This window comes from Carcharhinus amblyrhynchos, chromosome 24, assembly GCF_965287045.1.
Source record: "Carcharhinus amblyrhynchos chromosome 24, sCarAmb.v2.hapA, whole genome shotgun sequence".
Taxonomy (NCBI): domain Eukaryota; kingdom Metazoa; phylum Chordata; class Chondrichthyes; order Carcharhiniformes; family Carcharhinidae; genus Carcharhinus; species Carcharhinus amblyrhynchos.
The window spans coordinates 12,595,435-12,608,991 of NC_137347.1; the positions used below are offsets into that span (position 1 = coordinate 12,595,435).

Sequence of the window (13,557 nt, forward strand, 5' to 3'; positions counted from 1 at the left end):
TGTGAGGCAGCAGTGCTAACCACTGTGTCACCATGCCACCCACTAATCGCATGCTACCTGTAGCCAAAAGCACAAATGGGCAAGTTTTGCACAGGTCCTCTCGGATGCCGCTTCCATTCAGACGCAAGGGTGCAAAAATAAGTTGGCTTTGGGACGGGAAAATAGTAGTTCTCAAAGAAAGCCAATATGGCAATTTTACCTGTTTTGCTGGTGAACTGCCAAATCGTATACGGTTCACAGACTGGTTACCATTGAAACTGATGACATCTGCTCCTGATGGTGTTCATACTTCGTCTTCAAAGCTTTTTGTACAGAATCCAGTTGCTTCCTAGTCAAATATGTCTAGACAACAGTGTGATGTTTTTTTTAAAGCAGTGTTTGTTGAATTGAGAAAAGCTGCTGCTATATCTCAGGCAGACGTTTTGCTTCGAAAGATGATGACAGAGCAACTGCCTTTGCTATTAATTGAATAGACTAGGCTAGATGGCCAAATGCTATGATGATGTGTTGCTACAATGTTTGAGTGGCATGGCCAAAAAATTCAGAACGTGTGTGTGTGTGGCTTTCTCCTAATGATGTACAATTATGGACTTTCTCATGTCTGGTGGAAGATTATCATTGCTCCACATGTCAGGACAGATTGATAGACTATAACGATCGCCATAATTGACTGTCAGTTGAAGCAGGGAGTGGGTAAGTCCTCTGTCTGACTGCATTGTTGGTAAGACAAAAATTTGCCAGTGTTTGCTGGGGTTAATTGTCAGATGCAGCAGGGGAGTCAATAATTGGGTACTTGAGATTAACTTTTGGAATTATCACCAACTAAAAATATTGCTTCCTTCTATATTTACTGGGAAGTTTAAAACTGAAATTTTGCATTGCCTTCTCACTTTAAACAATGAAGAAAAATCAGCCTCTCCTCTTGTAAAACCGAACTTTTAAATCGCCAAATTAATTATTTTCGAGCTGTCCGTCAGCTAGATGGTGATGATTGCAAGATCCAGTAAATTGATACGAGAGTAGAAGATGCTGGAAAATCTCAGCAGGTCTGACAGCCTCCATAACGAGAGAAAGCAGAATTAATATTTCGAGTCACCTTGGCTCTTTTGTCAAAACTGAAGGGAGGGAGTATCTGTCAGACGTTGATGTGTAGCTGTGAGAGATTGTGACAAAAAGCAACAACTTTTAAGAACAGACAGATGATCTGGTTTGGGGCTCGGGGAAGAAGGTGAGGGCGATAGATTGCGGCAATACACGTGAGATACTTAACAAAAGGGGTATAAGATGGAGGAGAAAAGTCACAATCTAAAGTCAAGGATTTATGCTTTTAAAAAAAAGTGACCACAGGGACCCAGATTCGATTCCAGCCTCAGGTGACCGACTGTGTGGAGTTTGCATGCTGTCTTTGTGTCTGTAGGAGTTTCCTCTGGGTGATCCGGTTTCCTCCCACACTCCAAAAATATGCAGGTTAGGTGGATTGGCCACGATAAATTGCCTGTTTGTGTCACGAGATTAGCAGAGTAAGTACCTGGGGTTACGGGATAGAGCCTGGGTGAAAATGTTGCCGGTGCAGGCTCGATGGGCCAAATGGCATCCTTCTGCACTATAGGGATTCTATGAAATTTTACACCCAATCCAATTCTCTTCAGCTGCTTACCTTATAGTCTGGACTTATGCCTAACCGTTCAGTTAGCTTACGTCAATGTCTTTCTATTTCCATTAGGAACTCATGGAATTTCCTTCTTGAAGAATTCCTCAAATTCTGGATTTGCCATGCTTGTTGCTGTTTGAGCTACGAACACATAGTTGGCTAAGAGTTGACGGGTAAATACGTAAACTGTATGCTATCTTCTTCAATAATTAGAGGAAATTGTACTTATCAAATGATTTAATGGAAGAATTTGATTGCTATCATTAGTGAATCAAGAATTTAAAGAGTGGGGAATTGTGCTGTAACGTGTATTCTAAAATTCCATTTGTTAAGAGCATTTCATATCGTTCTACACAAGTGTTTGTGCTTATCCTAAATATGAACTTAATTCAGGCAATTAAGCGTGACAAGCTATGAAATGTATTTTACTCAAAATGGACACATTATAAAATGTTCCTACTGGTTCTAATTTAGATGTCTCTGTGCAAATTACTGGCACACGTTTTTACATGGAATTATGTTGAATATCCGGCACAGTAAAAGTCAGACATCCCAACTAGACTGTGATGGTGTGTATATACGCCATTTAAAAGAAACAAGGCACGTGGGCATTACTGGCAAGGACAGCATTTATTATACCATTGAGGCATGCGTCCTCCCATTCTATTCGCCTCACGTCAGCCTTTTAATGTATCTCTCTATTCCCTTTATAACTCGTGTTCACATCTGTTTTTATTTTGAAGACATCTAATTCTAAACTATTTACCTCAACCACTTCCCTGATTTTCATTTGATTTATTACTGTCACATATATTGGGATGCAGTGAAAAGTATTGTTTCTTGTGCATTGTACAGACAAAACATACCATTTATGGGGTGCATAGGAAGAAGGAAAGGAGAGAGTGCAGAATAGTGTTGCAGATGGGGTTTAGAGCAAGATTATCTTAATGTTGGTCAGTCCATTCAAAGGAGTGACGGCACTAGGGAAGAAATTGTTCTTGAGTTTGTTGATACATGATCTCAGACTTTTCAGTCTCTTTCCCAAAGGAAGAGGAATAGTGAATCTAATAACTAAATAAACATCTCCTTATTTATTCACTGGATTTATTTGGAATCTCTTTGTGTTTATGGTCCTCAGATTTGGACTTTTCCACAAACATTTGGGCTGAGAATGCAACAGTAACCATGACAGCCGGGCCCATTTAATCACAGGAATGGCCTAGAGGCCATGTCGGGTTTGCCAGTGCCTCCCAGGAGGGCAGAAGGTTTGGGACCCCTGAATGCCAGCCACACAATCCACTGGCATCAGCAAGCGGGAGGTTGCTAAAAAGCCCCCCACTCTCCATCTCCATCCATCTTTACTCACTTTCGCTCTCACCGTGATCCTGGGCCTCTGATAGCTGTCACCAAGCGCTCCCACTGTTGCTGGTTGCATGAGCTGCTAGCTTCTGGCTGGCATCTCTCAGAAGGCAGGACTTCCACTGTTTGGGTTTTGAAATGTAATCAGTTTGATTGACACATCTGGTTTTCCATAGTCAGATGACTGTACCATGCAACTGACTGTGGAGACAGACATCTTGGGCTGAGTTCAATGAAGCCTCTCACTGAGACAAAATGCTGAATAAGACTACCATCCTTATGAAGCATAGTGTGAGAATTGAAAGATCATGCATGCAAATGCATCTTTTGATTGCTCAGAAAGGGGGATATTCGTATCATGTGTTCAACATGGAAAGGGTTTTGAACTGTATTCAGTCTGATGCATTGGGCTTTCCATAGCCATATGACTATGTTAGGAAGCTGTCTCTGGAGTCTGACATCCTAAGCCCAGTTCAACAAAGTTTCTCACTGAGACAGGGCACGAGTGAAGCTCTGCTGTCCTGACACATGGAACATCCGTAGCCACTGACCTTTGATCCTGGAGATGGACAGTTGGTAGCTACTGAAGAGTCTGAAGGGCCTGCTGGGTGTTCTCCAAATGGTGAATGAGATCCACTTCGGCCCAACAGGATCAAGCCATCCTCTTCCCATCCACCATGTCCAGCACATTATTCATCCTGTTGAATCTTTACATAAATATGTCGTCTATGGTTGTATGCCTGTAAATTGTGTTTCACCTTCTGCAGTGCTTCAATATTCTCCGTAAGGTTTGGAGACCAGGACGGTGCAACATCTGAAACAAGTCCAACTTAACTTCATTTCTCTTATTGCCTAGAAATAAATGCCAGTGTTTTTTTTTGTTAGCATTGTTAACTGTTTTGGTTACTTGTGGTGTTACTTTTTAATCTTCTGTTCACTTGTATTCCGAGATCCCTTTACTCTTCGACCCCATTCAGACTCTTATTTCCTCAGCTGTAGATTACGTTTCTGGAGTTTTCTTTTGGCTGAAGGCCATCACTTCACATTTATTGATATATTAAAGTTGGGAGGTTTTGTGATGCAGTGGGTAGTATCCCTGCCTCTGAACCAGAAGTTCTGAGTTTGAGTCCCACCCCAGGACTTAATGGCCAAAGAAGATGGATTCATAACACGGTCTAATAGATTGAGTATCAACCTGCAAATCCTTCTAATGTGTCAAAGATTCCAGGAAGAGTGTGAGGGACACCTGGTCGGCCATATTTAATATGGAGAGGTGCCCCCTCAAGCCATTTGGCAACAAACTAGTGACCTGCTTCAGGAATTACTAGCAATAGAAACAGGTGAAAGTTTGTCTTAGTGCATCATTAGGTGCGGGAACAGAATTGAAACGCAAATTGGTACAGTGGTTAGCACTGCTACCTCACAGTGCTAGGGGACCGGGTTCAATTCCTGGTTTGGGTCACTGTCTGTGTGGAGTCTGCACATTCTCCCCATTTCTGCATGGGTTTCCTCTGGGTGCTCTGGTTTCCTCCCACAGTCTGAAAGACACGCTGGTTAGATACATTGGACGTACTAAATTCTCCCTCAGTGCACCCAAACAGGCGCTAGAGTGTGGCAACTAGGGCATTTTTACAGTAACTATTAATATAAGCCTACTTGTGACACTAATAAATCAACTTTAAAATTCATTTGCCACTATAATATCCAGTTTACAATTTTGTTAAAATCTTTTGTTATGTTGCACTTTTCCTCAGCGATCTTGAGATGTGGGTTGCTTGTTCCCAAGTCCAAATTGTCCATGTAAATTACGAATAATGAACCTTCACTGATCTTTGCGGAAGACCATTCTTTATCTCACCACCTGCTTTCAATTCTCTTAATCCTTTTGGTACCAGACCCCTTTCCTACTTAACAATATCCACTCACTCTCCTTGATTCCATCCACTTCTTGCCTTCTCATGTTTGATTACTACTTCAATTTAGGTTCCTAATCTTGTCTTCACAGCATTAACCAATATATCATCTACTACTTAGATGAGGAACAGTATTGCCAAGCAATATGATCAATTAATCTGTCCTTTCAAACTTGGTGGATAAGAGGCTTGCTGAGGAAATCTAAGTAAAATACAGGAGATGCTGGAATCGGAAACAGAAAATGCTGTATAAACTCAGCAGATCTGACAGCATGTGTGGAGAGAATAACAGAGTTAATGTTTCGAGTTGGGTGGCCGATGGCACAGTGGTTAGCACCGCTGCCTCACAGCACCAGGAGCCCAGGTTTGATTCCCAGCTTGAGTCGCTGTCTGTGTGGAGTCTACACGTTCTCCCCATGCCTGCCTCTGTTTCCTCCCACAGTCCAAAGATGTGCATGTTAGGTGAATTGGCCATGATAAATTGCCCCTTGGTGTCAGAGGGACTAGGGTAAATGTGTGAGATTGTGGGGGTAGGGTGCTGGGTGAGATTGTAGTTAGCGCAGACTCAATGGGCCGAATAGCCTCCTTCTGCATTGTAAGATTCTATGGGATGTGTTTATGAAATGAGTCCCTATGGCTTTTGTACAGAGCTCAAGAGAAGGAGAAATGAGAATGATTCATCCCATTTTAAACAGTATATAATCCAGCCTATGTCTCCCTCTCTAGTTCTGAAGGAGAGTCTTACGAACTCGAAACATTGGCTACAATTCTCTGGCTGTTCACACCAGCAGGATTCTCTGGTCCTGCTGCAGTGAACAGAGATTTGGCTGAGCGTCAAATTCTCTGTCTTCAATTGCAGAGTCGGTGGGGAATGAACGGCTGGAGAATTCCGACCATTAACTCTGTTTATCTCTCCACAGATGCTGTCAGACCTGCTGAGTTTTCCAACCTTTTTTTTGGTTTTGTTGTAGTTATGGTAAATGGGTATGAAATGCATTGGGTGTGGTCTTACTGGCCATCCATGCCACGCTCCCGCTGCAGCGAGATCAGAGAGTTTGGCACCCTCTGTTCACTGCAGTGGAATAGGAAAACCCTGCTGGCGTGAACAGCTATAACATTCTAGTCATTGACTTTATTTTTGTGGTCTGTATGCTGCCAGCAATGTGAGGATTTATTATCCATCCCTTGTGGCCCCTTTAGATGTTGGTAGTGAGTCACCTTGTCAACAATGACAACAGCAAAACACAGTGCACTGAAATGTTTCAGGCTCACCAACGATGCAGAAAATGAGATGCGCACTTGTGAAAGCTTGTGCATGCAACAGAAAATAATAAAAATGATCAGATCAGTCACATCGGTGGAGGGAGTGGTTGTAATTCTCTGAGAAACTTCTGTGTCCAACATGCCCTGTTGGTTTTCAATATGATGATGGTACAACTCTCAAGAGCGCACACAGATTAACACTCACCACGTCCACTTTCCTTTGCACATCTTGCAGTCTCCAAACCTCTCAACACTGAAAACTAATTTAATAGGGATTAAACCTGAGTAACTTCACAGTGGAGAAACTGGTGTTAGAGCAACAGCCAGGGGGTTGAATGACAGATAAAGTTGCAAGTGTAGAGAGGGGGCAAGAGCATGCAGGAGATACAAACGTGTGAATGAAAATCTTAAATCTGAGACATTGGAGGAATCAAATCCAGGCAAACCGTGGGATAACATTAAGCAATTAAGTTCTCAAGACTTCCAAGGTGGGTTGAACTTCCTGCTAACAATGTTGGGAGTCACTTTTACGTGCATTCGCAAGTCATGCATGCTCATCAAAAGGCCACCCCAATGGAGTTAAGTTCCCCGTCCAAATTAAAATCTCCACCAGCAAGAGATCGGAACAGTCACTTTTATGATGACGTGAGTGGCATGCACCTCGGGAGGTAGACTGCTTCAGATTAACAGTGAGTTGCTGTTGTATTGTCCTCTGTGGATGAAACCTGTAAAATGCTAGCCTGTACTCCAGACATCGTGGCGGTGGTGGTCACAATTTGCACGGATGATGAGTAAAGGGAGGAAGGGTTAGTGAGGAAGGGTGGAGCAGTGACCAGACTAAGGTTGAAGAGAGAATGCAGGCTGCCCACTATTTAAATATGGCACCCGGACCCTTCGATACATGAGATAAGGGTGGTGATGGCAATTTTATGGCAGCCCCCATTGTCTTTGAACGGGCATGGGGGGGCTGTGGGGGAAGGTGGGGATAGGGTACATATTTAGAGGGCTGAGTAACAACAACATCAGATGTTCTGCCTGCCCACCCCACCCCCCAGCCTATGTCACTAGCGTTGCTGCACCCAGCCCTGAACTTAGAGTTCAGAATGGAAGATTCCAGCCTTGGTAATTTGTGCAGGAAGTTTAAAGACGTGTGAAGCCTACAGATTGAGGCCAAAGTAATGCAGTGCAAATAAAAAGCTAGAATGGGTGCAATGCCCTGTCTGCTGCAGTTGTAAATGCGCCTAGTTTGGGAGCGTTTAAGAGATCCATGGATAGGATTATGGACGAAAAGGGATTGGTTTAGGTTAGTGGGTCATTGTTTTGTAACTGGTCGGCGCAACATCGTGGGCCGAAGGGCCTGTTCTGCGCTGTTATGTTCTATGTTTACATGCTGTTTATAGGCCTTTGGAATCATTATCCCGTTGACTTAATAACCTTATGATGGGCAGATTAATTTCATAATACGCAGAATAATTTCCAGTTTTCTTTCATTATCAACCTGCCTAATTGTGACTCTTGTTTAGACTATTTTCCGATGTCAGTTAACATTGCACTTACGGAGGTCATTTGTTTTTTTAACTAAGTATATTTTTCCTTTTCGGTTAATGAGGCTACGAGTGTGGTTGAGGTGGAGAACACAATGTTGTTTACAATGGGACGTGTTTGCTTTTGCTGTCAGCTTTGTCATGTGCCAAAATAATCACTGGTGTGGTAAAACGTTTGATATAAGCATGCCTTCTTGTTTGTTGCTGCCTAATTATGACGCATTTGGCCCCAACAATATCAATGCATCATTTCTGCACCAAAACTGTGCCAAGATAAAGAGAGTGTTTTGCAATTTAACCCTCTTGCTCCTCGTTGCAGGAAAAGTACAATCAACTCCAGTGGCAGATCTCCCCACCCCCCCCATAACACTTTTACTAAGTCCAGTGGCAGACACAAGTAGAAACCAATCCTGTCTAAGTCATGTGTATTTGTGAGCAACAAGGGACTTGTATATAGAGCAGAGGGGGAGCAATTTTCACCTGTAATTAAGCCAGTTTATTCGAGAAAACATGACTGCTGCCGGTTGAAAATGGAAACTAAACAATAGCCCTACCCTCGAGCCAACTTTCCGAGTCTGGATGACCCTTCGTCAGAGCCTTGAAACATTGTCTCTATTCTCTCTCCACACATGCTGTCAGACTGCCTGAAATTTTCCAGCATTTTCTGTTGATATTTCAGATTCCAGCAGCCGCAGCATTTTGCTTTTTTACCTGTGACGCCCGATCTTGAGCAGGTTCACACTAAGCCTATTTGAATTTACAAGTTGTCCTTCGATTGTTGGACCTCATTTGTAAAGTTCAGTGTCAATGCACACTTGGCATTCAGTAAGAGCTTGAGCAGCCTAACACCTCCCCATCCACCCCCCCCCCCCCCCACCCCACTTAACCTAATAGTTCATTGTTAAACTTCTCTCAGCCACTTGGTGAAGGAGAAGACCAGAAGTCAATCTCCTCACTTTTGGATTTATTCACAAAGTTTAGACATTGCTAACGCTAACTCCTCACTCTCTAACTCACCATTAATGTCAATAAACGTCTGAAATTAATTCAGCTCCACAAAAGGAAAGCTTCTCTTTATATTCTTTTGAGAATCAGTAAACATGGTGGCACTGGGGTTAGCATTGCTGCCTCACAGACTCGGGTTTAATTCTGTCCTTGGCTGACTCCCTGTGTGGAGTTTGCACATTCTCCCCATGACTGCATGGGTTTCCTTCGCTGCTATGTTTTCCTCCCACAATCCTAAAGACACGCTGATTATATTGATTGGCCATGATGAATTGCTCCTTAATGTCGAGGACTAGAAGGGTAAATATGTAGAGTGATGGGGATAAGGCCTTGATGGAATTGTGGTCAGTGCAGATTCAATGGGCCGAATGGCAGTCTCCTGCACTGTAGGGATTCTACGATTCTGAAAAAAACAAACTATTTGAAAAATTGATTAAATAATTGACAGTCCCTTGTAGGGCTCTTGCAACACAAGTCAAAACTTTAAAGGAAGCTGAGCAAAATCAAATAATTTTATTTTGGGGGATTGGTGATTTACTCCAGCTCCTGCAGAATTGTCTCTCTTTATACTCTTAATAAAGCCAATAATCCTTAAATTAGACAAATGGGAGGGCGTGTTATGGCCCCTGGTGGGACACTTGAATTAAAATTAAATGTCAAATGAAACTTCACTAATTAAATTAAGATGTAATTCCTGGGGCTGGTGATGCACCCCAGCCACCACAATAGCCACGATTCATGGAAGACCAGAAATGTGCCCGCAGACACTGCGTGCTACCTCTCCAAGACCCATGGCTGTGAATGCAGCCTCTGTAGAGGAGCAGACAGTTGAGCTGGACGACCCCCTTGGCTGTCCCTTGCCTGGGCTTGTCAATGGCCAACTGGGCCAGATCCAGAAACAGGCTCCTTCTCTCCCTCCCCTCCCTGTCTACCGAGTGGCGAATGTATAGGAGTGTGGGGCTGTAGTGCGACTCAAAGATTTAGAAGCAGCCCTTCCAAATTAACACTCTCCTTATATGCACATAAATAACTTGCCAATGTGTGCCCTCACCTACATGCATTTAATCTTCATTTATACTCTCAAGAGTTGCCCATAAAACAGCCAATAAATATTTATTTCTGGCAAGATTACCTCACTAATCCTTTATAAGTTTTATTCAAGAATGGTTCCTGGCCTCATGCTGCTAATATTGAATGTGCAATGCAATAACTCCACCCACTGCCAGCCCTAATGCAGGCAACTGGTGCGAATCACCTCCATCAAACGCACACGGTTTCCTCCAATGCAAGTTGGAAGGAACCAGGGCTTTTAAAGTTTTGTGTGTGTACGTGAACGGATGTGCGTGCTTGTACACAAATGAGTGTGCATGTATGCAAGTGTGTGTGTGTATACGCATATATGTATCTGTGTGTCCGCGGAGGGATACTACCAGTTTTCAGCCAACTAAAACTAGTACAGCTTGCCATACAGGGAACTGGCAGGCTTTCTGTTGTTTGTCTACCCAAGACAAACTACCCCTTTAGCACTTTGGCTTGCAAACTTACCTGGAGCTAAGTGCAAAAATATCTCAGCATCCATGAGTGGGTTCACCCTGCCAGATTCAATTAATGAGTAAGACTTCTCAACCACTGATGATGCTGTGGAGTACTGAAGGGGGACCACTATGCAGACATTATCAATCTGTCAAATCTGTTGCAAAGGGTTGATTGTTCTTTTGTTCCAATTTACATCAACAGACATGTCAGCATGGAGCCAAATTGGCCGTGTGCTTATCCATCTCACTCCCAAAAGAACATTATCAGAAACCACACAATCACAAACCGTTTGAGTCCTTAAGGCTGCATTTTGCAATCGGGAGGTTTGGAAAATGTTGCAGGCAGCTGTTACAATAACTGTACACCTCCAATCATTCAAAGGATTGTTTAATAAGGTAATTTGTGTACTTATTTTGGTTGTCAGGACAATGACTTCAGTGCATTCATATTATTGTTTTGATGAGCTGTTGGTCCAATATGGCAGAAAACATTTTCCTTAGCCCTTTTTCTGTGAAAGAATTAAAGCTCGTTCTTAAATTAGCAATTTTGACCAACTGCCAATTATTTTGTTTTAATAAATCAAAGATGTAATGCAAACAGATTGAAGGCTATTTACCAATGAAGCATTTGTTTTGGAACACTCTTATGAAATTCATTTATCTGTGGGAAGGTCTTGTCTATGTGTGACTCGCATCCCATACGATTGGCTTGCTGAGAAGGTGGTTAACGGCCAATCAGCTTCGTGAAGTCACTACCCAGGCATTCATATGGAAGACCCACCAACACCATCTCAGGCCAACTGGGGATGGATGATAAGTGCTGGTGACATGCACATCCTGAGAATGAATGTGTAGAAAATGGCCGCTTATCCTCTTTGATAAAAGTGGTTTGACCCAATAACAGTTTATATTTCAAAATATATCCCTAAGCAGGTGTTTCCAAGTATGTTGTTTGTTGCACATTTGAGAGAGGGTTTTCCCAGTTCCCCCATTCTTTGTACCCACCCCCCATTCCCATACCCCTCTCCACCCCACCAGAGTGGATTCCACAGTGGCAGGATGGGAGAGTCATGTAAAGCGCCACAGACATTGGTGAGACCTTAAGATCCTGCTGGCAGCCAATGCTGAGCCGTCTCCGCCATCAGAAAGTGCCAGAAAAATCCATCCCTTTGATTCCTTCATTGTATTTATTTTAAATAACTGAAGGATGTAGCTACAGGCAATGCCAAGAGGATAGATATTTATGACATTGGCTCTAATGATTGTGTGAGAGATCTATGCTTCTTTTGGATTGCTTTTTTTTCTCAAATAAACACATGAGAATCAAGACAGTACACGTTAAAATGGAGCCAAAATTAAAATCTGGTGTGTGTTGGGCTAAGCGTATGCAGTGACTTTGGAATAAATATTTATTCTAAAATAGTATGTATGTGCCTTACACACAAGAGGTAACAACGTCATTCGGGTTATGTACAGCCTCTCCAACATTCTATTTAATACTTTTTTGGGAGAGATGAGCTGAGAGCTTTTGTTTGCAATATTACCAGTCAAACCTGGATTTTAATCCACTTAAAATGAAATTTCCCCACCCAATGGGAAATGTAATCCATTCAAAAAGAGTTAAGGCCATTAAAATTGCAAAAGCAGTCAGAATCAAAGACATCGATTGTCTATATGCTAACCTGTTTTTCCATATGAAATGATATTAATTTCAAATAGAATTCCTTGAGATAACAAGGGAGTAGAATGTGACTTCAAAGTTGTTTATAAGAACATAAGAACATAAGAACATAAGAAATAGGAGCAGGAGTAGGCCATCTAGCCCTTCGAGCCTGCCCCGCCATTCAATAAGATCATGGCTGATCTGTTGTGGCTCAGTTCCACTTTCCCGCCCTCTCCCCATAACCCTTAATCCCCTCTCTTATCAAGAACCCATCAACCCGCTTCTTAAAAATATTTAGCGAGGCAGCCTCCACCACTTCAGTGGGCAGAGAATTCCAGAGATTCACCACCCTTTGAGTGAAGAAGTTCCTCCTCAACTCCGTTCTAAACCGCCTCCCCTTTACCTTGAGGCTGTGCCCCCTAGTCCTACTGTCTTTTTTGAGCGGGAAGAGTCTCTCCACCTCTATCCTATCCATCCCATTCATCATCTTATGCGTCTCAATGACTTCCATTTAATTGTTGTGACTAATATGCTTAATTTTTGAAAAGTGAATTATGACCAATGTCTATGCGATTTACTTTCTTGACATTTTTGAATTGCTTTTTTTAAATTCAACCCTTCATTCTTATGAGATTTGGGATGGAGTCTGTTGTGTACTGGAAATGTGGTACGTGGAACAGACTTTGGTTTAAACAGAGTTTTGTTAATGATGTGTGACTGCTTCCATGGCTGCTGCTTCTCTCTCTCTTTCCAGTGCTAGGTTTATTACATAATTTCTGGTTCATACATTCATAGCATTATAGAAATTATAGAATCCCTCCAGTGCAGAAGGAGGTAATTCAGCCCATCACGTCTGCACCAACAACACTCGCAATATCTCCGTAAACGCACGTATTTACCCTGCTAATCGTTCTAACCAATGCATCCCAGGATATTTAGGAGAAATTTATCATGGTCAATGCACCTAACCCACACATCTTTGGACTGAGAGAGGAAACCAGAGCACCCAGAGGAAACCCACGCAGACACAGGGAGAATGTGCAAACTCCACAGACAGTGGCCCAAGTGGGGAATTGAACCCAGGTCCCTGGAGCTGTGAGGCAGCAGTGCTAACCAATGTGCCACCGTGCTGCTCCAATACAGTATAGTCCCAATAGCAATGAATACAAATACAAAACGGCTGGAATTTTACTGCCCCATCCACCATGGGAATTGGAGTAAGCGAGGGGCAAACTACGGAAAGATGTGTTGATGTGGGTGGGATTTTACAATTTTGGGATGAGTGAGGCCATTAACTTCCCTTACCCCTTTATATTGAACAACCCCAAACAAGTTCAACCTGAGCGACAAGGTGGCAAAGTGGTTAGCATTGCTGCCTCACAGTGCCAGGGACCCGAATTCAGGGAGACTGTGTGGAGTTTGCATGTTCTTCCGATGTCTGTGTGGGTTTCCTCCAGGTGCTCCAGTTTCCTCCCATAGTCAAAAGATGTGCAGGTTAGGTGGATTCAATGATTCTCTGAACAGTAGTCAAAAAGTCAGTCACTATTAATCTGTCTGACATGTCTGGAGGCTGTCTCTCTTGCAACAGCTAATGGTGAACTCCTGGCATCTTCGCCTTTGCACT

At 42.8% G+C, this 13,557-nt stretch overlaps 1 protein-coding gene across 1 annotated transcript in view; it reads left to right on the top strand.

Annotated features, from left to right (window-relative positions):
- The first annotated feature begins 1,721 nt into the window (after positions 1-1,721).
- rspo1 (R-spondin 1) overlaps positions 1,722-13,557 on the top strand; it is a 281,287-nt gene continuing 269,451 nt past the window's right edge. The window contains exon 1 of the mRNA XM_080211220.1: positions 1,722-1,824. The gene's annotated coding sequence lies outside the window, so the exon portion shown is untranslated. The remainder of the gene's footprint in view (positions 1,825-13,557) is intronic.